At 43.5% G+C, this 20,219-nt stretch overlaps 1 protein-coding gene and 1 long non-coding RNA gene across 6 annotated transcripts in view; one reads left to right on the forward strand and one right to left on the reverse strand.

The window, feature by feature from the left end:
* SEMA6D (semaphorin 6D) overlaps positions 1-20,219 on the reverse strand; it is a 155,010-nt gene that overhangs the window by 59,785 nt on the left and 75,006 nt on the right. For 4 of the 5 annotated variants that reach the window (XM_056572292.1, XM_056572289.1, XM_056572290.1 and 1 more), the window contains exon 1: positions 14,436-14,649. The exons of the other annotated variant lie outside the window; for it this stretch is intronic. The gene's annotated coding sequence lies outside the window, so the exon portion shown is untranslated. Of the gene's footprint in view, positions 1-14,435; positions 14,650-20,219 lie in introns of those variants that run through there. 5 annotated transcript variants of the gene reach the window in all.
* Positions 9,561-20,219, forward strand: part of LOC130368517 (uncharacterized) — a 45,694-nt gene continuing 35,035 nt past the window's right edge. The window contains exon 1 of the long non-coding RNA XR_008892493.1: positions 9,561-10,186. This is a non-coding gene — a long non-coding RNA (uncharacterized LOC130368517). The remainder of the gene's footprint in view (positions 10,187-20,219) is intronic.

The following is a 20,219-nucleotide window of genomic DNA, read 5'->3' on the forward strand; positions in this document are numbered from 1 at the left end:
TCATCAACTACATCTTTAAAGGGGTACTCCGCTGCTCAGCGTTTGGAACAAAACTGTTCCGAACGCTAGAGCCGGGAGCTCATGACGTCATGGCTCCACCCCCTCATGACGTCACGCCCCACTCCCTCAATGCAAGTCCCATAGACTTGCATTGAGGGGGTGGGGCGTGACATCATAAGGGGGCAGGACTATGATGTCACAAGCTCCCTGCGCCGGCTCCAGCGTTCGGAACAGTTTGTTCCAAACGCTGAGCAGCAGAGTACCCCTTTAAGATTTTATTAATGTATCTGTGCTAAGTGCTAAAATTCAACCAGTCTTACCTAACATTTGAGCGAGTACAATACATTTATATGTTTCCCCACTGGTTTCTTCCTACACTACAAAATACTAGTAGTAAATGAACGACTTGCAAACCTTTACAGCCTAATGACATTTACAGATATGTACCTAAAACTCCCATGCGTCACACTCAAAGACACTTAACATTCTACCACATCTGCCAAGATGCTGATAAATACTACTGCTCTATGATGGTTAAATGGGCACTCTCAAATTATTATTATTATTTTTTTTTTTTTATACGTCGTAGTAGACACATATAAAACACTGATGGGAAAAAAACAGACATGGTTTAACATCTTGCAAAAATATTTGGTGCTTCTCAGCAGATACATAGGAAAAGCTTTGATTGGTCATGGTCTGAGTGTTTAGACCCTGATCAATCACGAGAACAAGCTGGGAGCGTTCCCCCAGACACAGAGTAGAGAATGCAGCTGTCCACTTCTCACTTTGTTAGTTCTCATCATTGGCCGGGGTCTGAACACTAAGACCTCGACCGATAAAAACTTTGGGCATGTCTCTTTTACAATGACAGGTACATTTTTATGATTCTAGGGTAGGAGATTTTAAAGGGGTAAAAACTTTTGTTTTTAAATAAACTGTTGCCAGAAAGTTAAACAGATTTGTAAATTACTTCTATTTAAAAATCTTAATCCTTCCAGTACTTATCAGCTGCTATATGTTCTCTTCTTTCTGAATTTCCTTTTCTGTCTGACCACAGTGCTCTCTGCTGACACCTCTGTCCATTTTAGGAACTGTCTGGAACAGGAGAGGTTTGCTATGGAGATTTGCTCCTACTTTGGATGTCTGGAACAGAAGAGGTTTGCTATGGGGATTTGCTCCTACTTTGGACAGTTCCTAAAATCGACAGAGGTGTCAGCAGAGAGCACTGTGGTCAGAAAGAAAGGGAATTCCAAAAGTAAAGAACTTCCTCTGACCATACAGCAGCTGATAAGTACTGGAAGGATTAAGATTTTAAAACAGAAGTAATTTACAAATCTGTTTAACTTTCTGGCACCAGCTGATTAAAAAAATAAAATAAAATAAAAAAAAAGAAAGTTTTCCAGTGGAGTACCCTTTTAAGAGTGGTTTGTAGACATATAGGTTGTGTGAAAGTCCAGGTTTACTTAGTGTCCAAAAATGCTGTAGAAACATGGTTTATGGAAATATCTTTCCCAACAACTGCAAAGTTTCCTCAAGTTCTTTCAATTCTAATAAACTTGTGGAACTTCCAAATATTGGTAGTTTTGCAACATAACTCATTTTGGTTACAGGGACAGTCCCTATTGGCCCAACCTGTTTTAAGAAAATCAGATTCTAAGCTCTATTAGGAAAGGTGCGATTCTCTCTATGGTGCTGTTTTAGAAAGTCACTCTATATATAGATCACTCACATTGTATTGGACTGGGGGTCACAGGTATACATTGTGAATATTCCAACTACTTGTATATCAACATATACAACTCTAAAATCATACAGTGACATATGTCAGTCATTTGGCTACAATGTTAAAATAGCATACCGGACTATATACATTTTATTTCAGAGAACCACTTTTGAAGAAAGGGCAATCTGCACCTACTATACAAGACAACAATATATTCTCGTTCTATGGCTGTAGTGCCAACATGTTCACATAAATGCAGTAGAGTGTAATACTGAAGTGAGTTCTGTCTAATCCCGAAGTAGATAGCTGCAGTCAATGACTAAGCAAGTGCCTCCTCACCTCCACACTACCGAGCTGTGATATAAGATATTAATGAAATGCATTGGTTTAATTAGCAATAACACTGGATGACCTCATCAATAATGGACTCATCACGAGACGCTTTTAGTCATCCCTAGGATTCTGCCGAGCAAACTCATTTCAAAGCTAACATTAGGAATATGTTACGCGTAAAGGTAGAAAAAAATCAGACAAGGTCAAAAGGATAATTGGTGCGTTTCTAATGATAAAAAATTAGCAATGGCTGAGGGAGTATATAATATCTTTCAGAAAATCTAATGGGCATTCTTAAGAAGGATTCTTGGCCATGATTTCTTATAAGTCCTGTCACTGGGTTTAACATTTGTTTGAGAATTCTCCATTTAGACCAAAATAAAAAATTATGTTGCAAAATGAATTTGAAGTTCCTAAGTTTAATAAGATAAAAGCTGATAACTAAAGAGGTGGAGGATATTCTATATGCACAGTGACTCTCCAGCTTAATCTGGACATTCTGCATGAATAAGTCAAGAGTCGTGTCTGGTAAAAGGTTTAATTGGCCACCTTGAGAAGGGTCATCTCGAGGAGCACTCTGGCTCGACACCTGAGTAAAGTGTTGGAACCATACTCATCAGATCCTTTCTAATCCTACCGTCATATATATATATATATATATATATATATGTCTTATTAGGTCGTTGCAGGTCTAAAAGGTGGCCGTGCACATTATATAGTTGTCATTTTAATGAGAAGCCTAATGACAGCTGGACCCTCAGCTCATGGGAAAAAGAGCAGGAACAGAGAGTGATGGGGGCACTCATCAGGGTGTAGTATAACACCTAGAAGTCAAACATAAAAGTATTTTCCTCTCTGATAGAGTCAAGCTGACAACTCTAGAGTGTAAAAATCCACAAGACAGGTATAAGCAATGCACCCACCGTTCCTGGGAGGTATTTTAATATGGACATTCCGTTCCGGCAGGGAGACTTCATTGATACGGGGTGCTCAGAGGCAAACAGCCATTTTCGCACAGTAGGTGTGTGCTTCTTCCGGCCTCAAGAGGCCGGAAGAAGCACACACCTACTGTGCGAAAACGGCTGTGCGAAAAATGCTTATACCTGTGGAATTTTGCATTTTCGTCTAGTTTTTCATTAGCATTGCACCCTGTTCAGTAGTATTTCATGTTGTTATTTGGCTGCTGTCCTGTTCATATATGAGTATCCCCGGATCATTTTATATATAGACTAGTCTGACAGTGCCCTCTGTGTTCTCTTTTTTGGACAACTCTAGAGTATATTTATGGGCCCGAATAACCAGCAGAGGGGTAGTATCAAGCTACTGTCATGTTGTAGGCAGCAATAATCAATCTAATTGGTTGCTAAAATACTTTTTATAGATGCAATCCAAACAGAAACAAAAATAATACAACAACCTCTTAGCACTGCTTTAGGACCCCTGACATGGTGAAAGACAACTGATTGCATCGGATTTCACCATGTTAGGTACCAAGCAGTGCCAAAAGGTGTTGTTTTTTTGCTGTTTGGATTGCATCAATGATAAGACCTGAGGGACTGAATAAATTGTTACCAGCAGTTTATACAGTTTCAATTAAGCGCCAACATATGATGAATCTCTGCCATCATATCAGATGCCCCGTATACATCAGATTGTTGTCCCATCCTTAACAAGATTAAGTCAACTTTCATCTGATTGAGTATGACCAGTTTTAATGAGATGTCAACAGACTTTATCTTGTAACAATATATTACTGAAGTCTAGCTGAGCTTATAAGGCTTATTAAGTTTCCTTTGTATAACGTTTCTTCCATACAGATGCCTTTACCTTGTTGTTATGTTCCATAATGGATGATGAAAGCAAATTATATCTTAAAGGGGTACTCCGGGGAAAAACGTTTTTCTTTAAATCAACTGGTGACAGAAAGTTAAACAGATTTGTAAATTACTTTTAAAAATGTTAATCCTTCCTGTACTTATTAGCTGCTGAATACTACAGCGGAAATTCTTTTATTTTTGAAACACAGAACTGTCTGCTGACATCACAAGCACAGTGCTCTCTACTGACATCTCTGTCCATTTTAGGAACTGACCAGAACAGCATATGTTTGCTATGGGGATTTCCTTTTACTCTGGACAGTTCCTAAAATGGCCAGAGATGTCAGCAGAGAGCACTGTGCTCATGATGTCAGCAGACAGCTCTGTAGTATTCAGTTTCCACTGTAGTATTCAGCAGCTAATAAGTACAGGAAGGATTAAGATTTTTTTAATAGAAGTAATTTACAAATCTGTTTAACTTTCTGGCACCTGTTGATTTAAAAAAAAAAAAAAAAAGTTTTTCCCCGGAGTACCCCTTTTAATAGGTTTTCCCATATGATAAAGTAGGATCGAGGAAAACTAACTGATCGTTGAAGGTCTAAACAATGGGGCCCTCTGCAATCTTAAAAAGAGGGACCCTACTCTCCTGTTGAAATGAGGTGCAAATTCTCTTATGGGAGGTCGCCGGAAATAGCCAAAACACAGTACTCAGCTATTAAGTCCTATAAAAAGTAAACATAGCAGTTGCCGAGCATGCATGGTCAGAATCCCACCAATCAGCTTATTATCTCCCCTATCCCCTAATATATATTATTATCCTGTGTCTTTGTATTTATAAATATATATTTATTTATTTTTTGAAGTCCAGATCTGCTATTATAATTCTGCTTCTTGGAACAGTCAACAAGCTAGTTGACCAAAGCATCTAACAATATTTCTGAGCTCAAATAACAAGACTACACAGTCAAGAATGAACACTGCTGCAAGATTTAATGCCCGAAATATGCAAATCTATTGTAAAGTGAACATAAAGAATATAAGAAGATGTACCGCATCTGTGTATTAGCACATTGTACATGCAAATTGTATACAGTGAACACCCTCCTGCACATCTACTTGTTCTTATGCTAATCCAATGGGTGTGGGTTAAATTAGCCCAACAATACAATGTTGCTTTACAACAATCCCTCCTCTTTTCATACAGACAGGAGGAAGAAACAAACAAACAGTGAAGCCAAAGGAAATTGGAAATCCACAAACAATAAAACTACCATCACGCCCAACAAAAATGTTAAACACAACTTCATTGAAGAACCCATTAGAAGCTGACAGCTCCAGTTATACTATACCTTGCTGGATCATTCATAAGGCCCTTTGCTGTTGTCATTTGTCGGCAGCACAACCCCTTTAAGGCTAAGTTTCCACTTGGTTTTTTTTCTCTCCGTTTTTGGATATCTGCCACTGCAGTTTTTGAGCCAAAGTCAGAAGTGGATCCATAAGGGAGGATAAGTATAAGTCCTTCCTTTATATGTCCTATTCCTTTTGAATACACTTCTGGCTTTGGCTCAAAAACTACAGTGGCAGATATCCAAAAACTGCCAGAAAAAAAAAAACAAGTGGAAACTTAGCCTTATACAGGGAGATGTGCGGCCCATGACCATAGATTTTTTTAACAGGGCGATGTTGGCCTGCTTGGTATAATAGGGCCAGGGTGTTCTTATAGTAAGGTTGGGTTCCCATTACGTTTTCCCCCATGCGGGAGCGCATACTGCAGGGGAGATCTAAAAACCTGCGCTCCCGTATACCTTTCTATGTGCTCCCGTATGTACGGTAATTCATTTCAATGAGCTGACCGCAGTGAGACGTTCGGTCCGGTCGGCTCATTTTTGCCCCGTATGCGCCTTTTCCCCGCACCTAAAACCATGGTCAACCACAGTTTTAGGTCCGGTTGTAAAAGCGCATACTGGGCAAAAATGAGCCGACCGGACCGAACGTCTCACTGCGGTCAGCTCATTGAAATGAATTACATACGGGAGCACATAGAAAGGCATACAGGAGCGCACGTTTTTAGCTCCCCCCTGACGTATGCGCTCCCGTATGGGGGAAAACGTAATGGGAACCATGCCTTAGATGTCTAGTGATCCTTGATCTCCACCACTGTAGAGGATGTATTTATTTAGACTGGCTTATTGCATTCCTATCAATCTGAACAAGTTTGCGTCCGCTTTACCTTCAATGACCAAATATTTATTAGCTGGAAGGAAACCAGAGCTAAAATGAAGATCATCCTTGTGGATATGTGCCAGCTTCTAAGCAGCTTAGACTCATCAATAAGGGCACAGGCAGGGTGCTGTTTTTCATTTAGTTTGATGGCAGCTCTGCTGGAGGCAGGAGACTAAAAAGCCACAGTAACCTTTCTGGAGACATCGCTGGCACCAGGCAGTCAGGTATTTCATTCCCTACCTTATATTATCAGCAGAATATACATTGTCAAACTTTTTCAGGAAACTCACAGAAATCTGGATGGCGCAGATGGCACTGCACACATCTCCACACCCAAGGGCATGAAATAAACAGAATAAACAGGCTTGGGCTTTGTTTATGTTTTGGTTTAGGACTAGTAAAAATATACAGCCCCAGGACAAGAAAACGGATGGATCCGCCCTATACATAGTCATGCTTCACAGGAGCACTCAAATAGCCTGAACCTTCAGATGAAAGAACACGACTGTCTGATCTCTGGTGATGACGGGAGTGGTCTAGACACAGAGACAATAGCTCGGCAACCGATGGAGCGGCAGCTAATCCCAGCCAAGGCTTGGTTTGATATCTGAAAAGTCACTTCCTTGGCCTAGAGCTATGAAAGGAAGCAAACTATACATGTACAGGGCTGGAGAAAAATGATGGCTATGGAGATTAGTTACAAGTCAGATGAAAGGAGACATGTCCTATTATTTGCATATTACATGGGATTTAAGGCCATCCCATGTGTCTGCAAAAACGTGTATCCCCTGTATTCAAATTCCATAAATCAATACAATGGAGAAGGTTTTGTGTACAGAACTGAAGTGTATGTCTGTGCCACACAATAATAAAAAATATATATATATATATATATATATTTCAAAAATACCATAACCCAAAGACAAGCCTAATAGAATACGTTTACATACTGTATTCCATAATACATCCATATTACAAGGGCATGGAATATTTCATTACATGCTTCATAAATGTATGCTTAGTATTTAAGGGATGCATAGATATTAATATTAATGAGAAAAATGAATGAATAGATAAAATATATATAGAAATATAGATTAGATCGATAGCGGAAGATCACAGCAGTACATTAAAGGGGTACTCCGGTGGAAAACATATATATATATATATATATATATATATATATATATATATATATATTTAGGTCTTTTTAAGTCAACTGGCTCCAGAAACTTAAGCAGATTTGTAAATTACTTGTATATATATATATATATATATATATATATATATATATATATTATATATATATATATATATATATATATATATATTTTTTTTTTTATCTTTTCAGTACTTATTAGCAGCTGTATACCACAGAGCAAATTAATTTATTTTTGGATTTCTTTTCTGTCTGTCCACAGTGCTCTCTGCTGACACCTCTGTCCATGTCAGTAACTGTCCAGAGCAGCATAGGTTTGCTATGGGGATTTTCTCCTGCTCTGGACAGTTCCTGACATGGACAGAGGTGTCAGCAGAGAGCACCGTGGACAAACAGAAAAGAAATCCCAAAAAATAAAGAATTTTCTCTGTACTATACAGCAGATGATAAGTACTGGAAGGATTAAGACTTACTGGCACTAGTTCCTTAAAAAATAAAAAATAAAGCTTTCCACCGGAGTACCCTTTTAAAGGGTAAAAATAATTTGTGTGTTTATTTCATCAAACTTTGCAGGATACATTTTCATGAAATAAACAATGTTTTCTTACCATTCGGAGTGCTGTGGTGATCGTCTGCTATTTAAGTCTAGGACCTCTAACCAGAGTCTATATACCTACCTGCAACCACATTCCTATACTGCTATTTGGTTGTTCTGCTCTCCATGGACTTTTGGAGGATAGAGAGACAGAGACGATGATAGATAGATATAGATAGATAGAGACAATGATAGATAGATAGATAGATAGATAGATAGATGGATAGGTAGGTAGGTAGATATATGGTGCAACACTCCAAAATGCGATTTAAAAAAGTGGGTTTATTGGCTCACATCACAGCAACGTTTCTGTCCTACCATAGGACAATTTTCAAGCTTAGCGATACATATTGAAGAAGGGGTATAAAGTGCTAAGTGACAATTAGATAGACAAACAGATAGAGATAGATATCCACAAAAATATATCCAAAAATGAAGATGTTAGCTGCAGCACACGAGTAGATTTACAAGTAGTTTTATTCCATTCCATAGCAACGTTTCAGCCGCCCAGGCGGCTGAAACGTTGCTATGGAATGGAATAAAACTACTTGAAAATCTACTCTTGTGTGCTGCAGCTAACATCTTCATTTTTGGATTACTGTGGGCCCCTGACCTGGGCATTTTTTGCTGCACCAAACCAAGTATCTTCATTGAGCTGCTGCTCATCCTGGATTTTTTCTAGATAGATAGATATATTTCTTAGGCTGTATTAGAAAGGATAACTTGAGCACATCCAAAGCAGGTATACTTTATGGAACCACAAAAATCCAAAACTAGGATATAAATATTTGACCATTGAAATGTCTGTATACACCAAGTTAGCTAGAAGCCCTACTAACTCTAGTATATTGTGTGCTAAATTCATTCTACCAGTTTATTATTTACAAAAAAATAAATAAATAGAGTATTTATAGAAAATCTACATTAGCAAAAGAATAGGACTGGGACCTCACTGAGCTCAACCTAACAATGATGCCTGTTTTTTGTCTTTTTTCACAGGCTGACTTGTCCGGCAGAAATATATCCCTGGAAAGGACAGTAAAAGGATGGTATCTATGGATGTACCCAAGAGCACTGTAACTATACGGAACCTCCAGTGATAAATAACTTTTGTTACCACTGATTTCTCTTTATAAGATGGAATTAAAACTTTTAGATAATAACTTATGGTCCCTTAAAGCGTTTCACTGCAAGACAAAATAACGGCTTAAATGTATCAAGCCGTAACCAACCGGTGCATAAATTCTGCAATTTTATGGAGCTTACACCTCAAGCAGGGACAATCTAGTAGATCAACTACAGAGCATTTTGTTTATGGCAACTGTAGGGAATTGTAAGACTACAAATGTTGTGCAAAGCCAACCAGGCACGGCAGTGCCCACCACACAAAGCTGTAATCTGCAGGCTTGGTTGGGGATACTAATGACCAGGTGGTAGGACAAGAAATGACAAAGGACAAAAGACGCATTCTTCCTCAAATACTATGTTAAAAAGTTTTAATATGGCCTAAGACGAAGTCACTTAATCCAGTGCTGAAAACAAGCATGCTGAGAGGTTGGCTGTTGTTAAATTGCCAAGAGCTTTGCCGAGATGTCTCCAAGTCAAGGGAGTGAGCGGCAAAGACGTCTACAACTCATCCCTCGATGGTGACACCACATCTACTGCTCAGAATCTAGCTGAGCGTCACAGCATCCACAAGGTTCAACCTAATGTCCCTTCGCGAGAACAAAACAAATTTTACGATGGCTAAGTTCACTTTTGTTGCTAGGCACAACAGAGGTGGCAGTGCCGTGAAAGGGAAGAAAACGCTACAGCCAGCTGTGTTGTTCACAGTCGGGTAATTTCTCTATCGCTGTGAATGGATATGGGGCCAGTAGCCTGTTGTGGCCAAGGACAGGATGATGGATGATCTACATACTGTGCCCAAGTAGAAGAAGAAAGAAAGAAGTTCAATGCACTGCTGTTAAAATGCTAATATGGGTTAGTTAACAAAAGAGCACTGGAACAGGAAAGTTCGGAGGGACAGGCGCCCCTCATGTTATGTGTGTATACTGGCCACTTGATGGCTCTTCATACTTACACATTAAGGATACAATTTACTAGTCGCCCGGTTTCCACAACCTTATTATTAGCTGTACCAAGTCTTGTACATATGACACTGAATCCAGATCATGACAAGCCTCCCGCAGCTTCTGGAATTGGCGCTGGACCGTTAAAATATGATTTTCCTCCAACATTTCTCAGTGACAAGGAAAAAAAAAAAAAGAAAAGGAAAAGAAAAAAGTCTGAACACAATTTCTTCTGAAGCAGAAATTGGCACAGCTATTCTCCCAGTAAGTAAGAACTTAATTTAAATGGCTTACACGGATTTCTGACTGTAACCGTAATGGCTTATCTAATGTATGAAAACAGATCATCTCTCCTTACAGACGTGAGCAATGCCTTCACTATTTTAATTACATATACTTTGCTACTGCTTGAAGAAATACTCATCAAGGCTGGGGGCGCCAATTTGCTTCTTATGTCATCAATCTCCTTGCGCCTTGTTCAAACCTCACGATCTTATTTCAGACCTTGGTAGATTCGCGGCCATTCTACTTAGATCTGGCTGTAAGTGACGGAGATTATTGTCTTGTGTGCCTGGAGATTCTTATATCAGGACAAAAAGTATCCTTTAATTCAGTGTTTCCCAATCAGTGTGCCTCCAGCTGTTGCAAAACTACAACCCCCAGCACACCCGGACTTGTAGTTTTGCAACAGCTGGAGGCACACTGATTGAGAAACACTGCTTCAGGCTAGGCTAGATTACAAAAACACTGACAAAAACGCCCAACTGGCCATACAGTGGTTTTTATTTGTGTGCCTCCAGCTGTTGGCTGGGAGTTGTAGTTTTGCAACAGCTGAAGGCACACTGGCTAGTCTAGGTAGTAAATACGCTAAAAAAAACACATCATGGTCAGATGCTTGCTGCAAGTCAATTGGGAATTGGCAATTTTTTGGTGTTTTTGGGCTCAGCCTTCGGCTGTCCAAGCATTCTGGGAGTTGTAGTTTTGCAACAGCTGGAGGCACGCTAGTTGTAAAACCTACTTTAGACTACTACTACTTTGCCCAAACCACCATACATTTTTTCATGAAAAAAAAAACTGCAAAAAGGCAATACCCACTTTGCATTTTCACTCCTCTTTGGTGTTTTTCTGCATTTTTTAGCTCAATGGCCATTTTTCCAAACTGTAGCAAGTTGAGACTTTGTTTTTGTATTTTTTTTTTACACTGAAATCTTGCCATTTTTCTCCCATAAAAGTCTATGGGAGAGCAAAGAAATGCCTTAAAAACGCAATGTGGGTTTGCATTTGTGTTTTTTTCATCTTATTTTTTACTAAAGTGTTAAAAAAAAAAAGGGGGGTGGACACCAGAAATAGGAAAGACTGCTAAAAGAGAAAAAAAAAATAAAAAATAAGCAACGTTCACGCACAAGTAAAAACGCCAGAAAAACTGCAAAAATACTGTGGCTTTTTCCCCCCCAAAAAAACTAGTGGAAACCTAGCCTTAATCCAACTGAATAACATTACAGCCTATCTAAAACGTGCCTAATATGGCTGATTCCACAGAACATTGGCTTCAGGTTTGGCATCCTGGCATGTGATGCTGAAGTAAGCGCACCAGCTGCCGAGGATGGTGACAGGCATGCAATGCTGTGCATCCTTACAATGTGCTTTCTATGGAGTAGTAAGCCATGACCTCACAAGTCCTAATTTATTCGGCGATAATCAGATTTGCAGTACTTCATGTAAATCCAATTCATTTGTCATTTTACGATTTCTCCGTTCCATTTAGAAGCTTATTTTTTTTTAATCGACGCCGGGACTAACGTTATTCATCTGTCGTGTTGGGGCACATCAGCTAAAATTAAAATCGGTATAAAGAGGCACCTCCATCCAGACAAACCACTTGTTGCTATAAGAAAACTTCAAGCAAGAGGCTGACAATGATGAGAGTAGTAGTAATAGTAGTAGTACAGGGGCATCTAGCCTTTTAATTAGTCAAATGAAGAATAGATATAATAAGGGGGACAGGGCTGCCACTCCTTCATTGCTATTTTTACCTCCCAATTTCTACCTGCCTTGAATTAATGCTATGCCCCCTATATGTGGGCGCAGAGTTATGACAGATTCTCCAATGCCTTGTAAAGTGTTCTCGTTCATTTAGGCCGGTATAATTAGACGCCTGAAGAACACAATTAGGTAAGAATGACAGGACACATTCATCTTTCCATGAATTTCTTTGGTGCAAGGTAAATGTTTACCGGTTTGTGTGTCATCAGCCAATGCGGCTTGCAGGATGTTCATTAGGTGTATGGTTACATTAACCACATGAATGCCTAGCCTGGGGCTAGGGAGAATTAGGTTGTGTTTCTGACTGTACAGAAGTAACACTTTATCCTGACACATTTCTCAGAGCCTTCTACTAAGCAGCCTGTGCTGATCAGAACAAAAACAGGAGCAATAATAATAACAACCGGAAAAACACAATACAAGAAGGGAGATTATGAGATCCAGCACTGGATAGATCATCAGCACTGTTAAATCCCATATATTTAATCAGTTTCTGAGACTTCGTAACTGGAGCCAGGGCTGATCATAGGGCATGCTACCTGAGAAGGTGGTGTGATGAGCTGCTTTGCATGACATATATATATATATATATATATATATATATTCCAGACCCATATGCACTGTGCAGAGCCATGCAACATGTGAATATCTATGTAGACAAGTTATGCTATGACTTGTAGTCCATAATCCAGCAGATGCTGATACTCGAGGTGTGGTATCAATAGGTGGTGCACTGCACTAAATCCAGCTTTCCAATTCTGGATCTATAAAATAAGCCATAATGCTCCTATAACCAGTAAGCCCTCCATGTAACATGTATAAACCTGCTCTATCACTCTCCTCATTCATGTCACATCCATCTTCGTTGCTCTAAGGCAGCGTTTCCCAACCAGGGTGCCTCCAGCTGTTGCAAAACTACAACTCCCAGCATGCCCGGACAGCCGAAGGCTGTCCGAGCATGCTGGGAATTGTAGTTTCGCAACAGCTGGAGGCACCCTGGTTGGGAAAAACTGCTCTAATGGGGGGGAAAAAAAGTTGATGCTGTATTTACTTGGACAAAGCACAAGACATGAGCCTGGATGCCTGGGGTGCTCCCTTCCATCACTGCACACTGATAGCACCTATTTGTTTCCATGCATAATTTATGGCCACAGTGAAATCTTAGCTGCCTCTCTATTCCACAGCACTGGAGGGGGGAGACTGCAGCCCCCTCCCCAGCACTAAATCATTCCTTGCTTCCAAAGTTCCAGCCCAGAATACATGGAGCTTTTAATACACCAGACACGAATAGCAGCAGAGACAACTGGATCCTGATCCTTATTCATCCAGCCTCTGCCATCACATAATCAGAACACATGATTAATACAGAGCACAGGGCTCCTTTCACTATGCATTGCATATTCATGTAGTGCGATCTCTAGTGAAGATATAGCACAGCACATATGCACACAGTGCGATCTCTAGTGATGTTATAGCACAGCACATATGAACACAGTGCGATCTCTAGTGATGTTACAGCACATAGGCACACAGTGCGATCTATAGCACATATGCACACAGTGCGATCTCTAGTGATGTTATAGCACAGCACATAGGCACACAGTGCGATCTATAGCACATATGCACACAGTGCGATCTCTAGTGATGTTATAGCACAGCACATAGGCACACAGTGCGATCTATAGCACATATGCACACAGTGCGATCTCTAGTGATGTTATAGCACAGCACATAGGCACACAGTGCGATCTATAGCACATATGCACACAGTGCGATCTCTAGTGATGTTACAGCACAGCACATAGGCACACAGTGCGATCTATAGCACATATGCACACAGTGCGATCTCTAGTGATGTTACAGCAAAGCACATAAGCACACAGTGCGATATATAGCATATATGCACACAGTGCGATCTCTAGTGATGTTACAGCACAGCACATAGGCACACAGTGCGATCTATAGCACATATGCACACAGTGCGATCTCTAGTGATGTTATAGCACAGCACATATACACACAGTGCGATCTCTAGTGATGTTATAGCACAGCACATATACATACAGTGCGATCTTTAGTTCTCTGCACTGCAATACCTCTTTAATGTCTACATGTCTAGTACTGTATAGGTGATTACAGTGCAATTTCCAGTTCCGTATGACACTGCCCATACACAGTGCATACACGGCAACCTCCAGTGCCCAAACACAGTGCACACAGTGCGATCTCCAGTCTATGTCTTGAATACACTTGCACCCAGGTCTGTCTGTGACTGTTCACATACCCAGTGCGGTTTCTATACGGTACTTCCCATAAGGTATAGATCGTATGTGCTGGGAAACAGTGCGATCTCTGGTTTACTGCAGTCCGGTGCCAGCTGTACCCAGTGCACAGCACCCATGACACAACCATGGTAGATGCCACTTTGTATCTAGGTAGAATGATACAAACACAAGGCAAAGCAACTTACCTATAGAGAACTACTTGTCTGCCAGTCTACTGCTCCATTCCCGGGCACAGATCCTGGTATCCAGCTAAGTTTGTTCCACAAAGGAAGGCTTCCCATCCAGCTGTAGATCCAATGCACATCCCAAATATCCCATAGACCCCAGCAGTGTCCCAGAGAGGCCCGGCTGTAAGCTCAGTGATCTTCAAAGCTCCAGTCTGATCAAATGGCAGAGAGACAGTGGACTGCCCTCACACCCCTGCCTGCACCAGCACCTCCCCCTCCTCCCCCCTCCACACTCCCATCCCCCTCACAGTAAACACAACTTCAGCACACAATGCTCTGCTGCTGCCTCTACTGCTTCTTCTATCACTGACTGTGAGGAGAAACTTTATCCCTGGGAGCTGTGTGTGCCAGGGAGTGCCCAGACTGCAGCCCCTCTCCCTGTACACCCAGGGAGTGCCCAGACTGCTGCCCCTCTCCCTGTACACCCATGGATTGCCCAGACTGCTGCCCCTCTCCCTGTACACCCAGGGAGTGCCCAGACTGCAGCCCCTCTCCCTGTACACCCATGGATTGCCCAGACTGCAACCCCTCTCCCTGTACACCCAGTGAGTGCCCAGACTGCAGCCCCTCTCCCTGTACACCCAGGGAGTGCCCAGACTGCTGCCCCTCTCCCTGTACACCCAGGGAGTGCCCAGACTGCTGCCCCTCTCCCTGTACACCCAGGGAGTGCCCAGACTGCTGCCCCTCTCCCTGTACACCCAGGGAATGCCCAGACTGCTGCCCCTCTCCCTGTACACCCAGGGAGTGCCCAGACTGCTGCCCCTCTCCCTGTACACCCAGGGAATGCCCAGACTGCTGCCCCTCTCCCTGTACACCCAGGGAGTGCCCAGACTGCTGCCCCTCTCCCTGTACACCCAGGGAATGCCCAGACTGCAGCCCCTCTCCCTGTACACCCAGGGAGTGCCCAGACTGCTGCCCCTCTCCCTGTACACCCAGGGAGTGCCCAGACTGCTGCCCCTCTCCCTGTACACCCAGGGAGTGCCCAGACTGCTGCCCCTCTCCCTGTACACCCAGGGAATGCCCAGACTGCTGCCCCTCTCCCTGTACACCCAGGGAGTGCCCAGACTGCTGCCCCTCTCCCTGTACACCCAGGGAATGCCCAGACTGCTGCCCCTCTCCCTGTACACCCAGGGAGTACCCAGACTGCTGCCCCTCTCCCTGTACACCCAGGGAGTGCCCAGACTGCTGCCCCTCTCCCTGTACACCCAGGGAGTGCCCAGACTGCTGCCCCTCTCCCCGCACACCCAGGGAATGCCCAGACTGCAGCCCCTCTCCCCGCACACCCAGGGAGTGCCCAGACTGTTGCCCCTCTCCCTGTACACCCAGGGAGTGCCCAGACTGCTGCCCCTCTCCCTGTACACCCAGGGAGTGCCCAGACTGCTGCCCCTCTCCCTGTACACCCAGTGAGTGCCCAGACTGCAGCCCCTCTCCCTGTACACCCAGGGAGTGCCCAGACTGCTGCCCCTCTCCCTGTACACCCAGGGAGTGCCCAGACTGCTGCCCCTCTCCCTGTACACCCAGGGAGTGCCCAGACTGCTGCCCCTCTCCCTGTACACCCAGGGAATGCCCAGACTGCTGCCCCTCTCCCTGTACACCCAGGGAGTGCCCAGACTGCTGCCCCTCTCCCTGTACACCCAGGGAATGCCCAGACTGCTGCCCCTCTCCCTGTACACCCAGGGAGTACCCAGACTGCTGCCCCTCTCCCTGTACACCCAGGGAGTGCCCAGACTGCTGCCCCTCTCCCTGTACACCCAGGGAGTGCCCAGACTGCTGCCCCTCTCCCCGCACACCCAGGGAATGCCCAGACTGCAGCCCCTCTCCCCGCACACCCAGGGAGTGCCCAGACTGTTGCCCCTCTCCCTGTACACCCAGGGAGTGCCCAGACTGCTGCCCCTCTCCCTGTACACCCAGGGAGTGCCCAGACTGCTGCCCCTCTCCCTGTACACCCAGGGAGTACCCAGACTGCAGACCCTCTCCCCGCACACCCAGGGGGTGCCCAGACTGTTGCCCCTCTCCCTGTACACCCAGGGAGTGCCCAGACTGCTGCCCCTCTCCCTGTACACCCAGGGAGTGCCCAGACTGCTGCCCCTCTCCCTGTACACCCAGGGAGTGCCCAGACTGCTGCCCCTCTCCCCGCACACCCAGGGAGTGCCCAGACTGCTGCCCCTCTCCCTGTACACCCAGGGAGTACCCAGACTGCTGCCCCTCTCCCTGTACACCCAGGGAGTGCCCAGACTGCTGCCCCTCTCCCTGTACACCCAGGGAGTACCCAGACTGCTGCCCCTCTCCCTGTACACCCAGGGAGTGCCCAGACTGCTGCCCCCCTCCCTGTACACCCAGGGAGTGCCCAGACTGCAGCCCCTCTCCCCGCACACCCAGGGAATGCCCAGACTGCAGCCCCTCTCCCCGCACACCCAGGGAGTGCCCAGACTGCTGCCCCTCTCCCTGTACACCCAGGGAGTGCCCAGACTGCTGCCCCTCTCCCTGTACACCCAGGGAGTGCCCAGACTGCAGCCCCTCTCCCCGCACACCCAGGGAGTGCCCAGACTGCTGCCCCTCTCCCTGTACACCCAGGGAGTGCCCAGACTGCTGCCCCTCTCCCTGTACACCCAGGGAGTGCCCAGACTGCAGCCCCTCTCCCCGCACACCCAGGGAGAAGCCTGCTGTGCCCTATCTATTCCCTAATACTACAGTCTAGTCAGACTAGGAGAGGAGGAAAACAGCAGGCAAATGGTGTAACACGATCCATCTCCAGTCAATCCAGCAGCCATGAGCCAGGGAGCCACCCCCAGCTCTAATAGATTTTGGCAGTCCTCTCCCTGTGTCTGTGCCTCTCTTTCTAGTGACCCCATAGTGGCCTCTCATCCCCCCCCCCTACTCTAGCCGGGAGGGTGTCAGTCATGTCTTCTTCCCTCATTACCCCATCATCCTGGAGACCAGTCATCCTTCCCTCTGCGATGCTGCAGCAGATTTCATTTGGTTGGCAGGAGAAGGGGCTTCAATTTACATGGAAGGCGCAGCTTCTCATTTATTTCTCAAGTAAACTCTGGCAGTACGTTGTCATTCGCAGCTCAGCTAATAGGAGGTCTGATTTACTGACATGGCCCAACGCAAAGCAATATGCAAGAAAATTAGACAAGGAAAAAAAGTCATCTGCTGAAGTCGCAGCAAAAGCTGAAACGTTCTAAAGACCCAATACTGGTCCGGTGCCAACATTACGAAGAGTTGTAACAATAAGCGCCCTAGGAAAGGGCACAGAGGCGATTATCGTGTGGCGTGTGGTTATGCGCATCAGCCTTCACACCATCATTAAGGACGATTATATGGAAGCATCCGAATCCTTATGATATACGGTAGAAACAATGGTGTTGGAACAATCTGCTAACTCAAACTAAACACAAATTCCAATAAAATATATCTGCGTTTACAAGTGTAGGAAAGAGGAGTATCGCAAAGCTGTGTACATCATGTACCACAATCCATGGTGATGTCACAATGTGTTATCAGTGCTGGGAAAACCATATCATACCTTAAAGAGTCACTAAACAAAAAATGAAAATCAAGACAAAAAAAAAAAAAAAGATAAAATAAACTTCAGACAATCAATCAGGATGTTTATTCGTCTTGTTAAAACTGATTTCAAAACACAAAAAATAAAACAAAAAAGCAACAGAAAATAAAACAGAAAAGCAACCTCCCTGTAAATCTAGTGTACCTGAGCTAGCAGATTTAGGAGGAGGATTGGTAAGAATCCCCTAGTCACCAATAGTAGTAAGACTACTTAAAAAAAAAAGAAAAAGAAAAAAAAAGCCATCCACCCCCCATTAAAAACACAAAAGCAGCATTTTTTTTTTGTTTTGTTTTTTTTGTGAAAAACTGCTGCTGCCAGATGTTAGCTGAAAGTCAATAGGGATTTATAAAATGCCAATCGCACATTTTTTTTTACTCATCTTTGGCGTATTCCTGCAGTTTTGGGCTCAGTGGTAGCTTTAATCACAGAATGTTAAAGAGTGCTTGTCACCAAATAAAACTTTGAATATAGCGTTCCTTGTGTAATTAGCAGACACTGTCCCATTCACTTGCTTTTACAATTATCAACATAAATATGTTAAAAATGTAATACAACAAAACAACCACTAGGTGGCTCTGTTCTGTTCCCTGCTGCAATTAATACAGTGAGTTCGGTCTTCTCCCGGCCTGGCAGGAGACCAAGCTAAGGGAGTGCTTCTCTGTACGGAGCTTGATTGACAGTTGCACAGAAAGTGAAAGCTCCACAGATACTCACAGAAAGCTGCACAGACTGAAACCTGCAGGAGAGCCTCACTGATAGCAACACAGACTGATACATGCACAGAGCCTGAGGTCTTCTATTCATCACAATACTGCAACAATGTGAGGGTGGAAGTGGTCCCCCAGCAGGCTTCAGTGATGTCATGCCTGCTGGGAAATGCCCACTTTCTCCTGCTGGGAGATTGAACAATGTGGGCAAGAAGAAAGGTATGATACACAGCTTTTTTAAAGCTCTGAATTTTTTTTAAGGGCTGGAGGGGTATTAGGAGTAGTTAGGGAATATAGCCTGTGGTAGTTTAGAACAGTTTATTTGGTGACAGCTACTTTTTAACCCCTTAAGGACCGGGGTTTTTTCCGTTTTTGCATTTTCGTTTTTTGCTCCTTGCCTTTAAAAAAATCATAACTCTTTCAATTTTGCACCTAAAAATCTATATGATGGCTTATTTTTTGGGCCACCAATTCTACTTTGTAATGACGTCAATCATTTTGCCCAAAAATCTACGGTGAAACGGGAAAAAAAATCATTGTGCGACAAAATTGAAAAAAAAAAACGCTGTTTTGTAACTTTTGGGGGCTTCCGTTTCTACGTAGTACATTTATCGGTAAAAATGACACCTTATCTTTATTCTGTAGGTCCATACGATTAAAATGATACCCTACTTATATAGGTTTGATTTTGTCGGACTTCTGGAAAAAATCATAACTACATGCGGGAAAATTAATACGTTTAAAATTGTCATCTTCTGACCCCTATAACTTTTTTATTTTTCCGTGTATGGGGCGGCATGAGGGCTCATTTTTTGCGCCGTGATCTGAAGTTTTTAACGGTACCAGTTTGCATTGCATTGATAGGACGTATTGATCGCTTTTTATTCATTTTTAAATGATATAAAAAGTGACCAAAAATGCACTATTTTGGACTTTGGAATTGTTTTGCGCGCACGCCATTGACCAAGCGGTTTAATTAATGATATATTTTTATAATTCGGACATTTCTGCACGCGGTTATACCATATATGTTTATTTTTATTTTTATTTACACTGTGTTTTTTTTTTTATTGGAAAAGGGGGGTGATTCAAACTTTTAATAGGGGAGGAGTTAAATGATCTTTATTCACTTTTTTTTCACTTTTTTTTTGCAGTGTTATAGCTCCCATAGGGATCTATAACACTGCACACACTGATTTTCATCATTGATCACTGGTTTCTCATAAGAAACCAGTGATCAACGATTCTGCCGCATGACTGCTCATGCCTGGATCTCAGGCACTGAGCAGTCATTCAGCGATCGGACAGCGAGGAGGCAGGTAGGGGCCCTCCCGCTGTCCTATCAGCTGTTCGGGATGCTGCGATTAGCCGCGGCTATCCCGAACAGCCCGACTGAGCTAGCCGGGAACTTTCACTTTTACTAAAGGGTTAATAGCGTGTGGCGCCGCGATCGGCGCTGCACGC

Source organism: Hyla sarda, chromosome 4 (genome assembly GCF_029499605.1).
Source record: "Hyla sarda isolate aHylSar1 chromosome 4, aHylSar1.hap1, whole genome shotgun sequence".
Classification (NCBI taxonomy): domain Eukaryota; kingdom Metazoa; phylum Chordata; class Amphibia; order Anura; family Hylidae; genus Hyla; species Hyla sarda.